Here is an 18,258-nt window from a genome sequence, read left to right as displayed (position 1 = left end):
GTTGCAGGCCCCCCCCTTCCAGGTCTGCGCGCAGTCTCCGCGCACCCACTCGCCCCTGGCACCAAGCAGCCAGCACACTGGCAAAATCCAAGGCTGCTTTTTTACACCCAGTCCAGCTATGGGCTTATTTTTAGCGTTCCCTTCTGCCAGCAGCCCTGTGGGGCCCCTTCCCCACTTGTGGGTCACACTGGTCCCAAAGGCTGTGGACTCTGTGGGGCGCAGATTTCTCCCTGCACGCGCGGTCCTCTCTCCAACCTGAATTGCAAACAGCACCTTCAGGGGAAGTCCAACCTTTCTGTGAGAAGAAGCAGTGCTCGTCTGAGTTCACGCAGTCACGCTGCTTGAGATCCCTTGTTTCCAGGTTAGTAGCTGATCTCTGGATGCTGGTAACAGTCACTCAAGATGGTGTGGTCTCCGCTGCTGAGCTGGGGCACCAGGAGAGGTTTCAGCCGCAGCCTCCAACCGTCCTTTTTTTTCTGGGAGTTATCCGTCTTTCCCAGCTGCAGACAGTCTCTCAGCTGAATATCCTCTGCCTATTCAGGCTGTATGTTACCCGTTTCAGCTGCTCACCCTTATCTGCTCCAGGACAAGGCACAGGAAATGTCCGTTTATACCTCTGCCATTTTCCTGACCTTCCCTGGTAGATTTCTCATGTCAGTGACTCATGGTTTGGGTTTTTTTTTTTTTTTTTTGTATGTGTGTATGTCTCATAGTTTTTATACTAAATTATGACATGACAGGAACTGCTTCTGATTCTTCAAAGTACCTAATGGAAAGAAAATGTCAGGGCTAATATGCCAGCATTTAGTGAATGCAGCCAAGCAGTTGTGCTAGCTGCGTAGTCCAGAGTTGATGATGCAGCCTTCTCTTCATGTTTTTCCAAGTGTAACTTTCCTAACTCGTGACCAGGGAATCATTTATCCTCAGGAAGAATCTACCTCTTAATACTTTAGGTCTTTAGTTTTTTTTCTTTAGTTTTGATCTTGCCAGGCCAGTGTTTAAATGCAAGCAACAATGTTTACCCGATTTCATTTTCATAGTAGTTATTAGCTGTGTTAACTCTACTGCTACCAAAGGGCCTTTCATCTTCTTCTAGCTGGAATAGGCCTACCCTTTGACATAGATGAGAAAGAAAATTGGTTTTAACTGGTGTGGTTTTTAATTTCAGGAATAGTTGCTGCTCTCTTCTGTGGAGTCACACAGGCACATTATACCTACAATAATATGTCATTGGATTCCAAAATGAGGACTAAACAGGTAAAAGGAAAAACTCCCTCCCTGCCTTATGTCCTTTCTCAATGTAATGGTTACACAGCAATGCTGGTGGTGCACTTGGAGTTTTATTAGTAAAAGAAGCTCCAAGCTTCATTAAAGTTTGGATATTTATTATTTTTTCCCCTCCAGGATAACCATTAGTAGTTCTCTTGGTAAGCAAAAATCTATAATAATAAAAGTGTAATATGCTAATTAGACTGGACAGCCGAACGACCTTCTGGATGTCATTCTGGACGTCCTTCTGGATGAAGCTGCGGCAGTGGGGGCTGAGGCAGAGGTGGTTAGGGGCAATAAGACAGGCAGGAGAGTAGTTAGGGGCTATCAGGCAGTTAGGCAGAGTGCTTAGGGGCTATCAGGCCAGCAGGCAGGTGAGTCGTTAGGAGCTAGTGGTCCCATATTGCAAGAGGGATGTCAGACTAAGAGATTTCCAACTGCCAGTTTAGGCCAGATCCCATGGGGATCCCTGCAGGATCGGGCCTAAACCAGCAGCCAGGCATCCCTTGAGTGGTCCCGGATTATGAGAGGGTGCATGCTGGGCTAAGGGCCCCCCTGCACAAATTTTGTGCACCTCTAGTATAGTTATAATAGTCTCTCCTTCCTGAGAAATGTGGGCCATAGGCTGTCAGACTTGAAGTTGAAAGGCCCACAGATGCTAATAATTTAGAGTCACTTACATCTAAAAGCATTATAAAGCATGTGAGATTGGGTAGAGAGAAGGAAACACAGAAGAATAAGGAAGCCATGCTTGCTCCTTAATTAGGTGCTTTTGCTTCTAAATAAACTGAATTGCCAGTTGTCACACAAAAGAATGTACCTCCTGTATGCCAAGAACATACAGGATATTTGCACATGAGCATGCACAAATCCCTTCCACAAACTGCTGCACAGCCCCTCTGTGCCAAGCACTGTGCTAGGTACTAGGAATAAAAAGACAGATAGCATCTGACCCTGCCTGTAAGAGGTTCATTATCAAGTCTGTTGATAAAGATTAAGATGTGTAGTGAACTGTGATAGAAATATCTCCATAGAGTGTTTGGGGAGCATTCAATAGAGCATCCTCCAGTTACTAGGATTGGGAAGGGGGGAAGAAGGTTTCCAGAAATGATGCCCAATCTGGAGCTTGAAACACAAATAGATGTTAATCAGGTAATTCCATGGAGCATTGGAAAGTAGCAGAAAAGGCATTTGAGTCCCAAGTTATAGATGAACAAGAGCCTAAGGCAGTTGTTTGAAGCAGTATAAATAGTTCTATGTGGCCAGAGAATGGGGTAAGGCTGAAGCCACTGGGATCCAGTGGTGGATGAAACTAAAGATATAGCAAGAGACCAGCTTATGAAAGAATGTCCAGTGAAATATTACTAAGCAATAAAAAATAAAAATAAAATCTTGCCATTTGTAACAACATGGATGGACCTGGAGGATAATATACTAAGTGAAGAAAGTCAGACAGAGAAAGGCAAATAGCACATGATTTCACTCATATTTGAAATTTTAAAAAATTAAACAAATAAACAAAACAAAAACAGACAATAGAAACAGAGATTGAACTGATGGTTGCCAGGGGAGTTTGGATGGTGGGAGGAGGAGAAGGTGAAGGAAAATGTGGTAAATAACATTGTGATAACTTTGCATGGTGAGAGATGGTTACTAGGGTTAGTGTGTTGGTCACAACATAATGTATACAAATGTTGATCATTATATTATATATCTGAAAGTAATATAATATTGTCAACTTTAATTTTAAAAAAGAAAAAAAAGGAAAAGACTTTCATACCTTGTGAAGGAGGTTAGACTTTACCCTAAAGATAATGGGGAGTGGCTTAAACAGAAATTCATCATCTCACAGTTTTAGAGCTGAAGTCTGAGATCAAGTTGTTGGTAGAATTTGTTCCTTCTGAGGGCTGTAAGGGAGAATCATTCTATTCCTCTCTCTTAGCTGCTGGTGGTTTTCTGGTAATCTTCAATGTTCTATGTCTTACAGACACATCATCCTGATCTGCCTTTACACTTACATGACATTCTCCCTGAAAGCATGTCTGTCTCCAGATTCCCCCTTTTTAAAAAATTATTGCCCAGCTTGGTGTGGCCAAAGAAAATCACATGGCTGAGCCCAAGGTCAAGAGGCTAAGGAAGGTTACAGGCCCACACTGCAAAGTTATATGGTAAGAAGCATGGAATTAGGGAATGATAAAGAGTTGGACAAAATTATTGCAATCTATCCCATAATGCAAATGGAGGTTGAGAAGATTATATAATAAGTCCAATGATGCTGAAGATATCTGGTATGATTTTGGGGTAGTAGAAGTAGAGAAAGCCAAAGTGACATCTAAGCAAAACTTGTAATTGACTAGAAATTCCTAAATAGTAGTTTTCAAAGATAATTGAAAAGCTCTTTTTGTCATATCTCAAGCTCAGCTGGACCTGACACTACTGCCCACCTACCCAGAAATTCTTCAAATTCACCCTACACTTCTGCTCATCAGGGGAACCACAAAGATGTGACTTCACAAATTTTAAGTACCTCTCCTTAAAAATAAAAGTGAACAAAAAATCTGATACTAATACCTAAAACCCTCCAATCTGTAGTCATCTAGGATCTTTAAATTATGGAGACTCAGTATTCTTTAGGGTTTAAAGGGAAATAAATGTGTTGGGCTGCTTTCCTGACTTTGTCTGGTTCTCTGAGTTCTTGCATTCTGGAAAGTTGAACTCTGTGTAAGGATCTGCAGTTTTAAGTCATGCTATCTAGACTTCTCAGCAGAACTCCAAAAATAATTCATCTCCTGCTGAGACAGCAGCCCAGCACCATGGAAGTCAAAGCCCAAATCAGTGCCTGACAGCCCTCTGCTATCTTCTGAATGATTTGACCATTGCTCCCTGAAGGACTGCCAGCCTCCATTCTTACAGCACTCTCCTTTTATGAAGGGTTTTTTACAAGATTGCTTTTTAGCATCCAGATAATTGCATCCCTCCATCTTTGTTCCCCCCATTAACTTCTTTCCTAGGTGCCTGGTTCATAGGAAGGGCCTAATGAGTTCTAATTCCATTCCCTTCTCATACCTTTCCTCACTTTTTTCTTCAGGGTCTGTCATTTTCTACTTACTTTTTCTCATAATTTATGCATATGTTATATACATATTTATCCATCCATGCACATATGTGCATGCATACACACATTCCCCACTCCAGTATGCAGAGTCTGAGGTCATGACTTTGAAGGAAATGAGATCTAGCCTTTTAATTAACTTCACAGATCCGAGGTCGATGGCCACACCTGCAGCAGTGTAGCAAGCAAAGTTCAAACTGCATGTGGGAGCCAATTATAAATTGTAAAGACTAGCTGAGGCAAGTATTGTATAAATCACACCTGATTCCACTGTGAAATGGAAAAGGTTTGGAAAGTTTTATATGATGACACATAATTATTGAACAGTGCCTTCCTCTGCATCTCCGCACATTTTCACTGCTGGTGGGAGAATTAGCATATACAGCCTCTGAGTCTCTGGCCCCAGGAACTGGTCAATGGGAGTAAAGAAAGTCAATGAATGAAGGCCAGTGGAAAATACATAAAAATCAACTTTGTATTATAAAATGCAAAGGCAAATGATTTACAAAGACATTTTATTCATGGACTCTGTCTGTACCAGCTAATCTAATAGCTCCAACTGAATACAGACTTTTGAACGTGTGTCCTTTATAGCTTCAAGAAATAGAGCGCTCCTTCCAAATTGCATTACACTTTAAATATGTCTTTAAATTAATAATGATCTAGATGTAGGTGAATTTATTTCACTCCAACTTGTGAAAAACCATCTAGCATGACTCTGTGTGAGGCACAAAGCAGTATGATAGGGACACTCTGGTGCTGGACCAACCATGAGGATTTCACTTTGATAGTGAAGCATTCCATTAAAGTGTATATGAACAGGCATGGCAGCCCCTCTCCCTGGACTCGGATTGATCCGCTCGCTTTAGGATATGCACATCTAACCTTAGAGATGGGAAAATCCTGCAAGCCCTAACTCACCCTAGAAACTAAGAGCTGTTAGAGATTATGGGATGGACATCAGCACACAGTTGTCAGAGAGCCTCGAATTTCACAAGACTGCATACAGAGTTTGTAATCCCACACATACCAGTGTCCGCCTGCTTCCCAAGCCTTTAGTGACTCATGCCATCACCCCTAGCAGGTCTGAGGGTTGGTTATATGGGCAAAACTTCAGGGTGTTTCCACAGTCTTTACCTTGCCTGAGGTTGACTTGCAAAGCTATTTACTTCTATATGATCCCTTTTAACTAGAGTTTCTCCTTCCTTCCTGCAGTTACCTCCTAAACATTAGTTCCATTGAGTAATCATGGACATATAATATTAATTTAAATAGTTACCATTTATTATGCATTAGCATTTATAAAGTACTTATCTTACTTTCTATTTACTTTTCTACCTAAGAGGTAGCTCTTCTTAACTGCAATCATTCAGCTAATCTATGTTAGAGCCTGCTCTATGCCAGCCAGTGTTCAAGGTGCTGGGTTAGAAAAGCAACAAAAACCTATTTCTGGTAAAGGAGCTTTATTATGATCAAAATAAATAAGCTAAATATATAGCTTATGGTGAGGCATCAGACCAATAATAAACCAGATATGGAAGCTAGGTGTGTATACTTGGGAAGGCAAAGTTGCAATTTTAGATAGGATGGTTGGGGAAGGACGTAATAAGAAGGTGATACTTGAAAGAAGTGAAGTATGTTTGGGGCATAGCTGTCCAGAAATTGGGAATCTATAGTAATAAAAGAGTAATATGCTAATTAGACCAGGAGACCTTCTGGATGTCCTTCCGGACAAAGCCATGGTAGTGGGGCCTAGGCAGAGGCAGTTAGGGGTGATCAGGCTGATGGGGGGGCAGTGGGGGATGAGCAGGCTGGCAAGGGGAACAGTTGGGGGCAAGCTGGCTGGAGGTGAACAGGACAACGGGGGTCAGTTTGGAGTGAGCAGACTAGCAGGGGGGCAGTTGGGGGCAAGCAGGCCAGTGGGGAGGGAAGGTGAGGGCGAGCAGGCCAGGCAGGGGGGCAGTTGGGGGTGAGCAGGCTGGCATGGGGGGAGGTTGGGGGCAAGCTTGCTGCCGGGGGGGGCAGTTGGGGACGAGCAGGCTGGCAGGCAGAGTGGTTAGGGGAGATCAGGCATGCAGGCAGGTGAGCGGTTAGGAACCAGCGGTCCTGGATTGTGAGAGGGTTCAGGCCAGGCTGAGGGACACCCTCCCCGCAGTGCACAAATTTTGTGCATCAGGCCACTAGTGACAAATATATGGCTACTTGGGGCAGGTAACCAATATGGCTGAGGTGAGGAGGACCAGGGGAGGATATGTGAGATGGTATCAGAGCAGTGACAAGGGATGGCTTGTGGGGAGACTGAACAAGGTGGAAAAACACTAGAGTATTTTATGTACAGGCAGGGCATGATTGATTAAATTTTAAAAGGATGGAGGTGCCATATGTTAGTTTGGGAAGAATCTGAGACAGCAGGTTTAAGGGGCAGCTGGGAACTGAGTGTTGACTTGTCAGATTTCAGATGTTTATTAGTCAATAAAGTGGAGCTATTGAGTAGACAGTTGAACACAAAATTCTAGAGTTCAGGGGATGGGTCTAGGCTAGAAGCATAATTTTGGAAGTTGTCAGTATAGAGATGATATTGCAAACATGAGAGTGGATGACATCTCCAAGGGAGTAATGGAGGAGTGATCCAAAAACCAAGTTTGAGGCACTCCAGTGGTAAGAGGTTGGGAAGCAACAAAGCAGACTGACAGGTAGTAGCTAGTAGGGAAAAGCAAAAACAAGAAAGTATGGTGTCCTTAAAGGCAAGTGAAAAGAGAATCTCAAGAAAAAGCATAATGGATTATACCAAATACTTCTAAAAGGTCAAGTAGAATGAAGAGCATGAATATCACTGATGATATTGATAACAGCCATATTGGTGGGATGTCATCGTAAAAGCCTAATTGCAGTGGGTTCAAGAGAGAATGGAGGGAAAGAAATTGGAAATTGCATGTACAGACAAATCCTTCAAAAGAATATTACTGTGAATGGAGAGAAGAGACATGAAATGATAGCTGGAGGGAAAAGTAAGACAAAACGAATATTCTTGTTATTTTTAAGATGGAAGAAAGCATACTTTTTTATGCTAATGGAAATAATACAGAAAAGAGAAGACTATGTGTATAAGGGTTTGTCAAGGCTTATAAGTGGCAGAGAAAAATTTTGAATATGATTTTTTAACTTTGTAGTTCAAACTATTCTGCCTTTTACCAAATATCCTTTGATTATAGAAGGGATAGTAGCAATTGTGAGGCTGAGTATCATTTATTCAAAAAACCTTGAGTGGATGAATAAATGAATGAATGAATATTTGGATATCTTTATTACACTTTCAGTTCATTCAGGTCATTAGTCCTTTATCTTACATTTAATTCCATCATCTTTGAAAATCTGCCAGTTTTAGTGTATTTTAATATTTTTCTAAAATATAGGTTGGGGGATACACAGGAATTTTTTTGCATTTATTTTTGAAAAGCCAGATTCTTGGTCTAGCATTTATGGGAAAATGATGACATCTTCATTACTGCACATTCTTTCCATATGCTAATTTCATTCCCATCCCCAGATGAGATTTTGAGTGTTTATCACTATTGAACAAAAAATCAGCAATAAAACTCCAAATTTAAATTTCCAATAAAAATAAGACAGTGGGAGCCAAGCTGGATATGATGTGCATGACTTTGTAAGAAAATTCAAGGAGCCCTAGCTGGTTTGGCTAAGTGAATAGAGCACTGGCCTATGGACTGATGGGTCCCAGGTTCGATTCCGGTCAAGGGCACATGCCCAGGTTGTGGGCTTAATCCTCAGTAGCAGGTGTGCAGGAGGCAGCCAATCAATGATTCTCTCTCATCATTGATGTTTCTATCTTGCTCTCCCTCTCCCTTCCTCTCTCTGAAATCAATAAAAATATATATTTTTAAAAATGCAAGGAAAATATATAGAATTAGAGGCCCTGTGCATGAAATTCATGTACGGTGGTGGTGGGGAATCCCCTCGGCCCAGCCTGCACCCTCTCCAATCTGGGACCCTTTGGGGGATGTCCAACTGCAGGTTTAGGCCCAATTCCGGGAATCAGGCCTAAACTGGCAGTCAGACATCCTTCTCACAATCCAAGACCACTGGCTCCTAATGGCTCACTTGCCTGCCTGCCTGCCTGATCACCCCTAATGGCCTCTGCCTACCTGCCTGATTGCCCCTAACTGCCCTCCCTGGCCCCCCCTGCCAGCCTGGTCACCCCCAACTGTACCATTCTGCCAGCCTTGTCACCCCTCACTGCCCCCCCCCACTGGCCTGGTCACCCCTAACTGCCTCTGCCTGATCGCCTGTAACTGCACCCCTGGCTGGCCTGGTCACCCCTAACTGCCCCCACTGCTGGCCTGATCACCCCTAACTTCCCCCCCTGCTGGCATGGTTGCCCATCACTGCCCCCCTCTGCCAGCCTGGTTTCCCCTCACTGCCCCCCCCTGCTGGCATGGTCACCCCCAGCTTCCCTCCCTGCTGGCCTGGTCACCCCTCACTGCCCCCCCTGCCAGCCTGGTCACCCCCAACTGTACCATTCTGCCAGCCTTGTCACCCCTCACTGCCCCCCCCCACTGGCCTGGTCACCCCATGCAGCCTGCTATTCAGTCATTTGGTTGCCCCTCACTGCCCCTCCCTGCCAGCTTGGTCACCCCACACAGCTTGCTGTTTAGTTGTTTGGTTGGCCCTCACTGCCCCCACTGCTGGCCTGATCACCCCTAACTTCCCCCCCTGCTGGCATGGTTGCCCATCACTGCCCCCCTCTGCCAGCCTGGTTTCCCCTCACTGCCCCCCCCCCACTGGCCTGGTCACCCCATGCAGCCTGCTATTCAGTCATTTGGTTGCCCCTCACTGCCCCTCCCTGCCAGCTTGGTCACCCCACACAGCTTGCTGTTTAGTTGTTTGGTTGGCCCTCACTGCCCCCACTGCTGGCCTGGTCACCCCACGCAGCCTGCTGTTCGATCATTGTGTGAAGGTGTCCCAACCAATTTTCATATTCCTGTATTATTAGTACAGATGTGAGACAATATAGATGATATAGTGGAAAGAACACTTGACTGAGAGTCTAGAAAGCTAAGGTTCACCCCTCATCTTTATGACTAATGGTGGGGTCTTGGACAATTCATTTAAAACCTGTGAGCTTCAGTTGTCTCATTTGTAAAAATGAATGATTGAACTATATGACTGAGTGTTAATGATCATGCTCTAAATCTAACATTCTGTGACTTGACATGTAACATAAGGTATGCATCTGGGTACTTCTCACAGACTAGGATGGACAGAGATCACATATGACAGACTGCAATGCATGGAAAGGAGAGGAGGAATCCTAGTTTGCCATTGACCTTGAGGACAAATCACTGGGTAGACCTTTTCATTAAGTTGTCAAATCAATTCCAAGGATAAAGTGATTAAAAACCAAAGTGCCTGGATCATACTAGGATAAGAAATTTCAGTGAGGGCTGGGTTATAATTCCTAGAAAACTCTGATCCTAAGTAAGGGGTTGCAATGTCTTTTTCCTTCTTTCATTTTTTTTCCCTTGTCATCATTGTTAATCCTCAAGCAAGGATATTTTTTCCATTGATTTTTAGAGAGAGTAAAAGGGAGAAAGGGAGGGGGGAGAGAGAAAAAGAGAGAAGAGAAACAACAATATGAGAGAGACACATGGATTGGTTGGCTCCTTTACCCACCCCAATGATCAGGGCCAGGGTAGGACCTGAAACCCAGGTATATGCCCTTGACTGGGAATCAAACCTGTGACCTTTCAGCATGGGCTGATGCTCTAGCCACCGATTTCCTGTGTCTTTGGGGTGGTGAATACAGAGCTTCCTGTGTCTTTGGGGTGGTGAATACAGAGGTTACAAAGTCTCAAGAGTCTGACTGAAGGGTATTCCAGCTTGTCAGTTCAAGCATGGATCAAGTATAGATTAAGCAAGATATGGATTCAACAGTATGGGAGCCAGGGAGATCAGGGCAAATTAGACATGGTTCTCTTTTTTAGGAGCTCCTAATGCATCAGGAGACATACATAAAGAAGTATGCACACACATGCATACACACATGCTTACACACACATGAACAAACAACAACCTTATGTGAAAAAGGTTAAAATAGAGTGATGCACAACGTGTAATGAGAATCAAATGACTGATTTGCTTCCTGGAGGCAAGGTGTTCAGGGGAAGCTGTGAGCTGGGTGTTTTGGAGTTAGGTGTATGGATAATTACATTATGAAGATTTCATGGGGGAATGAAAGCAAAGAGGAAAGAATTTGCAAAGGCATAAAATAATATATATAGTGCCTCAGACCCAACTTGCTCTTCAAATTAGCTGAGAGTCTGTCTGCACTTCATAAGCCAGATGTATAGGTTTGCTTGCCTTGTCTTTTCAGTAAATGTGTGTGCTTTAATAAATTGGCTTTTTACAATAAAAAAAGAAAGAACTTGACAAGTCCCATTAAAAAAAAGATAGCACTCTATGATTGCAGCTTAGGTTGCCTTGAGGAAGTAGTTAGGAGTCCACTCTGGTCAGGGACAGGAAAGGGAAGGCTGTGGAAGAGAGTTGAGAATTAAAATGAACAGGTGAGATCAGGTGTACCTCACTGTGTCTCACTGTGCTACAGTTAGGAGAACTGTATCCATAAGCCTAATAATCACTTAAGGCTTTTAGACATAGGAATGATGATCATTAGATCTGTGCCAAAAATTCAGATGTATGCTTTATAAAGATAATGAAGATAGCATCTTGGAAGAAATGACATTGATCATTGCTCACCATACTTCCTTTTGATGAACTACCTACATATATAACATCTAAATTTATATTAATCTTTGTGGCTCTCTCTCTCTCTCTCTCTCTCTCTCTCTCTCTTTCTTGTTGACTCTATTACAGCCGTTCCCCATTCCTCCCACCCTTTGCCTCCCTCCACCCTGTCTCTGCCCCTCACCACATATTTTCTGTGTCCGTGGGTTATGCATATATACTATATTCTTTGGTTGATCTCTTTCCGTCTTCCACCCTTCATCCCTCTGAGATCTGTCAGGCATATATTTATCCTGTCTAACCTCTTAGGATGTTGTGATCTATATGAAAAGTTTATGGAAATTTCTCATTTGGTTTTGATGAACTTACTTGTTTATCAAATGTTTATTGAATTAATAAATGAATGAATAAATGAATTATGACCATTAACATTTCAGGATAAAAAAATAGGGAAAATAATATATGCTAATTAATGGTCTTATTTAATTCTGGTATGATGCATTGATTTAAATGTAATGATTTGCCTGCATAAAGCATGTGTCTAAAGTAATCCTGAAATATTGAAAGATCAAGTACAATTCCATTACTTCTGTTTCCTGCAGTGTGCTCAGTCTTATTGATTTTCATTACAGTGTTTTTTTATTATGGCTTTTAGCAATTTTTTCCATCACTTTTAATAAAAGCAAGCACGTTCAATCCCAGTTACCTCTTCCAAGGCACAGTGGAGAAAGAATGCTATGGGCAACAATGTCCCTGCTTCCTGGTTTCTGAAGTGAGATCAAAGATATCTTTATAAAGCATAAAATTGCCTTTAATTACATTTCTTTTGTCAATATTTCTACCACTTTTCTTCTTTCCTTCATTCAGAGTACTTTTAAAAAATACCATACTAGAAGGGTCAAATTTATAAATGATGGCAGAGTGTTTAAATTTATTTTTATCTAACCTGGAATTCTTTCCAATGAAACTCATTATATTGTATAATGGACATTTACAGCTCAGCTAATAAGTGTTCTCTTTTAGATGTTAATAAGAGTGGAGCTCCTGCACAAACACACTATCCTTTCAGTGCCCAGAAAGAATGATGGTCTTGTGAACCCCTAGTTATGAAGTCTTACTCCATAACCAATTTGCAGTATAGTAGGGACCACAAATGACCATTCAGCAACCTCAGTAGTAGGTACCTCCTGGTAGGTTCTGGGGCCCAGGGAGAAATAGAGCTAAGCAAGACATAAACCATGATTTCTCTTAAAACTTTTTTTCATAATTTTTTTCTGATAAAGCTATAATTATACCATAAATTCTCAATTAAGTCTTAGCTAGTATTTTAACGACACATCTGTTTATTTGTCATAGTACATAATTGCAGTTGAAAATTTTGTCATAAAATCCAAGAAGTTCAGAACAAGATGCGACTACAAAGATAAATTTTAAATCTAAAATTTTATTAGAGGAACTTACTCCCAAGGAAGTCTGGTGACTTGAAGGGGTAAAATTAGTCCTCCAACCCAGAGACAAGCCTGGATGGTCTAAAAGTTCATATTCCCCACCCCTGAAAGCACCCTTTGGTGTATCAGTTATTTATCACTGTGGAACAAATTACCCTAAGATTTAGTAGCTTAATTCAACAGAATTTTATTATTTTATCTAGTTTGTAAGGGCACCAAACCCAGAAGCCTAGCTTAGCTAGGGGGTTCTGGCCCAGGGTCTCTCTTGCAGTGGCAGACAATGTTATGCAAGGCTGCAGTACCCTAAAGGCAAGTAGCCAGAGGGTCCACCACTAGTTGGACCCTGGCAGTGGCCTCAGTTCTGTACTGTGTCTTCTGTGGGGCTGTTTGATATAAGAGCTTACTTTCCCCCGAGCGAGTGAACCAGAGAGAGAAAGTAGTAATGCCTCTATTAACAGTCTCTGAAGTCACACCCTTCTGCCAGATTATTAGAAGTGAGTCACTGAGGCCACTTCACACGTAATGGAAAGAGGTTAAGCTCCACCTCTTGAAGGGAGAAGAATTGTGGACATATTTTCAAACTACTGTGGAGCCTGGTGCCATTTTTAGAAGTAATTTTTTGATAATGGTTTTAATTTCTTATATGGTTTAATATTTAGGCTTTATACCTCTTCAGCCAATTTTACTTTTCTAGTAAGCCATCTATTCTTTCCATATTTACAAAAATTTTAATAACATAATTGTTGAAGACTATATTGTGCCAGGTACTACAAATATATTTTCATATAAATATTCCAATTAATATTTACCAAAAAACCCATGATGTAAAGACTAATATTAGTTAAATTTTGCAAGCCTTAGAGAAGTTAAGAAGGTCACACAAAGAATAGAGTTGTGCATCATAACCCATTATTATTTTTAATGTCTTTTCCATATATTTGGATATAGACCATTCCTATAGAAAATTCTGTGTAGATATTTCTCCCTTTTAAAGTATAAATGCATATTATACTGATCATTTTTAAAAACAGTTGGATTTATTTACCCATTCTACTCCTGTTTTTCTGATTTATTCCTTTCCCTTTAAGCACTATCACTAGAGGCCCGGTGCACAAAATTCATGCACAGGTAGGGTCTCTAGGCCTGGCCAGTGATCAGGGCCGATCTGGGCCTTCCTTCCCCCAGCTGCTGGCTGCTGGCGGGGGCCTTCCTTCATTCCGCACTGCCCCTTGGTGGTCAGCGCATTTCATAGCAAGCGGTCAAACTCCCAGCTGGTCAAATTCCCCAGAGGATAATTTGCATATTAGCCTTTCATTATATAGTATTCTTCTTCCTCTCCTTGGGCTTCTCTACTTCTTTCCTTTCCCCTTTAACAGAGGCTGATTAGCTCAAGTAACTTTTTCCTCACTGACCACCACTCCTCCCCTTGTTCTTCTTTTCCTTTCTCAGCTTTAACACTGGCCCAAGGGAGCCTTAGGAGGGAGAGCCAAGAGTGTCTTTTCTTCTTCTACCAAAGTATTGGTGCTATCACATCTCTGTCCTTTTCACCTCTTCATCTTGTGACAGATATTTCATTCCATTTTGGAACTGTTGTTTTTCTCTTTTTTCAAGATTCATCCATCTTTCATGTAGGTAAAAATGATTAGTATTATTACTGTTGTTTTCTTCTGCTTTATCATCACCATATAGTAGGCTCTGCATCAAAGTCACCTGGCAGGACCAGTTTCTTCATCTCCACTCAGCAGGCACTATCTTTTTGGCCCATGTTAATGAACCTTTACATTTCTTGCCAACAAGATTCCAAAGCCTTCTCTTAATTTTTGTCTTTCTCATTTTCCAAAACCCTGAGAAAGTATACTTATTTCATTCAGCATTTTTTTAAAATTTAATTTAATTTTCTTTATTACATTTTCTACAAAATAATGACCTTGTGTTATTTTTCACTATGAAGGGCCTCAGCCCCTCAGAGAGAAGATTCTCTCTTTCCTCCCCCTCTTTCCCAACTCTGTCTCACTCTTTTTTCTCTCATTGCTATCACCTTTGCAAAAAAGAAAAAAAAGAAAGAAAAACAACCCAACCATCATTAATGCTTAAATATTAACATAGAAATATATTTGATGCATGTCCTTCTATGTATGAGTCTGATTCGGTGCATGGTGGAAAACTAGCTAACCAGGATTTAAGAGATTAGCTGGCCTGGTCCTTGCTTTTATGACATTCAGGACAAATGCTGGCTCATTATTACCTTAAAAATTCTAAGAATGGCAATAGTATAAGCTCCTTGAATAGCCCATTTCATGTTTATCACCCTTTTGAGAGGTGCTGGCATAAAAAGCTTCAGTTTTATAATGGCATTTTGAGTTGATAAATGGAAATTGCTGTAATTTTTCTACTCATTTTAATTAAATTTTATAGATGCAGTGCAGAAAACATCAAGGCTAAATGTGTGTGCTGGATTGTATGTTCATTAGGAATGTTCCAAATTTGAGGATGCCATTTCCTCCATCATCTGAAAAGATGCAGCACATCGGCTTAATGAAATCCTGGGCCTTTATGCAGTTTCTTCAGGAGAGAAATTGAATTGCCTGTGGAGGCTCAGCTCAAAAATCAAAGAATCCCATCAGTATAGATATAATATAGACTGCTGAATACAGTACCTGACAGGGAACTCTAATAAGCAAGAATAAGAGTTTAGTTTTAGGAAAGTCACTTAACGCAATTGTTCTGGGTTACACTAAGAAAGAACTCGATTGGAGTCAGCAGTGACTGATCTTTTCTTGAGGGAAAAGAGAATGTCTTTTTAATGGACCTGCTTTAACAATGAATACCCAGGTAACAAGCTGTTTCTGATGCATTTTTCCACTGATTCCAAGCTGTACAAAAAACAAAACAAAAAATACTGTGTTTGAAAACATATTTTTTTCCCATTTGTACTGCGCCTGGCTCCATTCAGATTAAAATTTCAAAAACAAACTAGACGAACAAAGATACCTGATTGAAAATAAAGGAATTCTTCTGTTGGGAAAGATTTTCTAACCTTCTTTCTCAGTCATATAGGTAACTGAATTAACACAACTCTTCCCATCCCCATAGATCTGTGGAATTTGGTTATTGAGATATGGTTATTTGGGTTCCCAGGACTATGACTTCATACCTCAGCTGGTTTTTCCTTTGTGAAGATGCTGCTTTGATGATGGCACAGGGCCTCCATCATAGGGCCAAGGTGGAAGATACTTGATCATCTAGAAATAGTCAGCTGAGGGAGGTGCCAGAATAGCTGCGTTTTAGTATTCTGAGTTTGGGCAGAGCATGTTTCTAGATGATTGAAGCAAAGTTCTGTGAGCAGCCCCGGGTCCTCCTTGGGGCCACAAGGTAAATGGTATCTTCACTTTTTATGCCCTTGTGCAAGTGTTCTCAAGTTGTGGTCTGCAGGCTGGTGATTCAATTTTATGACACTGTCTGTACTCATATATGACTTAAATTAATGATTCTACCTACTATTTTGTGCTCATTTATTGTTTGGGCCTTGTCTTGTTTTTATAGTATCAACTGGGGGCAGATGGTCTACAGGGGTCTTTTGCTTCAACCAATTATAAGAGACACTAAAAGAGTTTGAGACCATCTGATCTTCCAGGGAAAAGCAATGTAATTTCAAGGGAACCTTTCTTCCTCCTTTGGCCCTAATGAATGTTTCATATAATGGCTGGACGTACCACAACATTTTTTGAGGGTCTTCTCTACGTTCTGGGAAGAAAACTTCTTATTAAAGACTCCAGCATGTCCACAGACATCTTGCTCTAATTTCTGATTTGCTCGAGGTCCAGGAAACCCGAGAGAAGAAGCTTGAATTTTATCTGTAATTGAGATTCAGGCATGTGGTGATATATGTGTGGAAAGGGCTAATGAAAGAAGTCAGACATAGAGGGGGAATAAGTAAGCCTTAAAAGGGAAATTCCTATAAATGGGAAGGTGTTCTCTATAGCTGAGGGTCAGTATCCTTTTGTGGGACCCTGTGAGAATAATATGGCTATCTCAAACCACCTACTTTCTGGCATGGCTGTACTCTGGGGAGAACTGTAATTGGTAAAATTTGGGGTGGGGAGGAGAGCATTGCTCCTATGTTGGGACCCTCCTGTCTTCCCAGAATACTAGGTAGTTAACTTGAAAGAATTTGAATGGGTGTACAAGTAACTCTGCTAAGGGGTCATCTCTAAATGAACTGGACAGGAAATAATGAAGTCCTCCCCTACTGGGTGATGAGAGAGATAAGTGGCTGAGACCAGGATGCAGGCAGAAATGGAGATTAGAAGGCCAGTGGCAGAAATAACAGGTGCTCCCAAGGAGTGAGGCAATCCTAGGATTGCAGGAGGCAGCAGCTGCGGTGTGGACAGCAGTGGAGAGCTTGGCAGAAGCCTGCAATAAAGCCACCAGGGCAGTCATTCTCAACCCTGACGCGCTTCAGAAGCATCTGAGGAGCTTTTACAAATCCCCGATGGAACCTGTGCTGAAAAAAATTTTTTAAACTGTATCTAAGTGATTCTAATGAGCAGCCAAAGTCTATACTCTAGAAAGACATGGGGCATGGAAAGACGGAGGTCCTGTCATTTGGCATAATACTCTCCAGATCCTTCTATGATGTCACAAAGGGTAAGAGATCCTTCTTTTTTATAGCCACATAGTATTCCATTCTGTAAATGTACCACAGAGTTTTTATCTACTCATATACTGATGGACACTTGGGCTGTTTCCAGATCTTAGCTATTGTAATAATGCTGCTATGAATATAGGGGTGCATATATTCTTACTGATTGTTGTTTCTGGATTCTTAGGATATACTCCCAGAAGTGGGATCACTGGGTCAAATAGCAGTTCCATTTTTTATTTTTTGAGGAAACTCCATACTGTTTTCCACCATGGCTGCACCATTCTGTGTTCCCACCAGCACTTGTTTGCTGCCATCTGGCAGGTGTGAAGTGATACCTCATTGTGGTTTTAATTTGCATCCCTTTGATGATTAGTGACCTTCAGCATTTTTCTATATGACTATTGGCCATCTGTATGTCCTCTTTGGAGAAGTGTCTATTCAGGTCCTTTGCCAATTTCTAAATGAATTGTTTGTCTTCCTGGAGTTAAATTGTATGAGTTCTTTATATATTTTGGAAATTAACCTCTTATCAGATGAATAATTGGCAAATAAGTTCTCCCATACAGTGGGTTCCCTTTTCATTTTGTGGCGGTTTCTTTTGCTGTGCAGAAGATTTTTAGTTTGATGTAGTCCCATTTGTTTATTTTTCCATTTGTTTCTCCCCTAGGAAATATGCTGAGATTTTGCTGCCTATGATTTCTTCTATTATTTTTATAATTTCTTGACTTATATTTTTTAAGTCTTTTATCCATTTTTATTTTATTCTTGTGTATGGTGTAATTTGATGGACTAAGTTCTTATCTTTTTTACAGGTACCTGTCTACTTTTCCCAACACCACCCACTGAAGAGACTGTATTTACTCTATTGTGTGTTCTTGCCTCCTTTGTCAAATATTAATTGACCATAATGGTGTATATCAATTTCTGGGGTCTCTCTTCTGTTCCATTGGTCTACTAGTATGTACCTTTTCCTGTACCAGTGCAAGGTTATTTTGATTACAGTGGCTTTGTAGAATACTTTG

General features: G+C 41.3%; 1 long non-coding RNA gene across 1 annotated transcript in view; it reads left to right on the top strand.

Moving 5' to 3' along the window:
* Positions 1 to 1,171: 1,171 nt before the first annotated feature.
* LOC102773409 overlaps positions 1,172 to 18,258 on the top strand; it is a 58,157-nt gene continuing 41,070 nt past the window's right edge. Inside the window, exon 1 of the long non-coding RNA XR_001516028.1 lies at positions 1,172 to 1,257. This is a non-coding gene — a long non-coding RNA (uncharacterized LOC102773409). The remainder of the gene's footprint in view (positions 1,258 to 18,258) is intronic.

The sequence above is a fragment of the Myotis davidii genome, unplaced genomic scaffold (assembly GCF_000327345.1).
Source record: "Myotis davidii unplaced genomic scaffold, ASM32734v1 scaffold1449, whole genome shotgun sequence".
Taxonomy (NCBI): Eukaryota; Metazoa; Chordata; class Mammalia; order Chiroptera; family Vespertilionidae; genus Myotis; species Myotis davidii.
The sequence above is the reverse complement of the archived record's forward strand: the minus strand, read 5'-3'. Positions and strand labels throughout refer to the sequence as shown.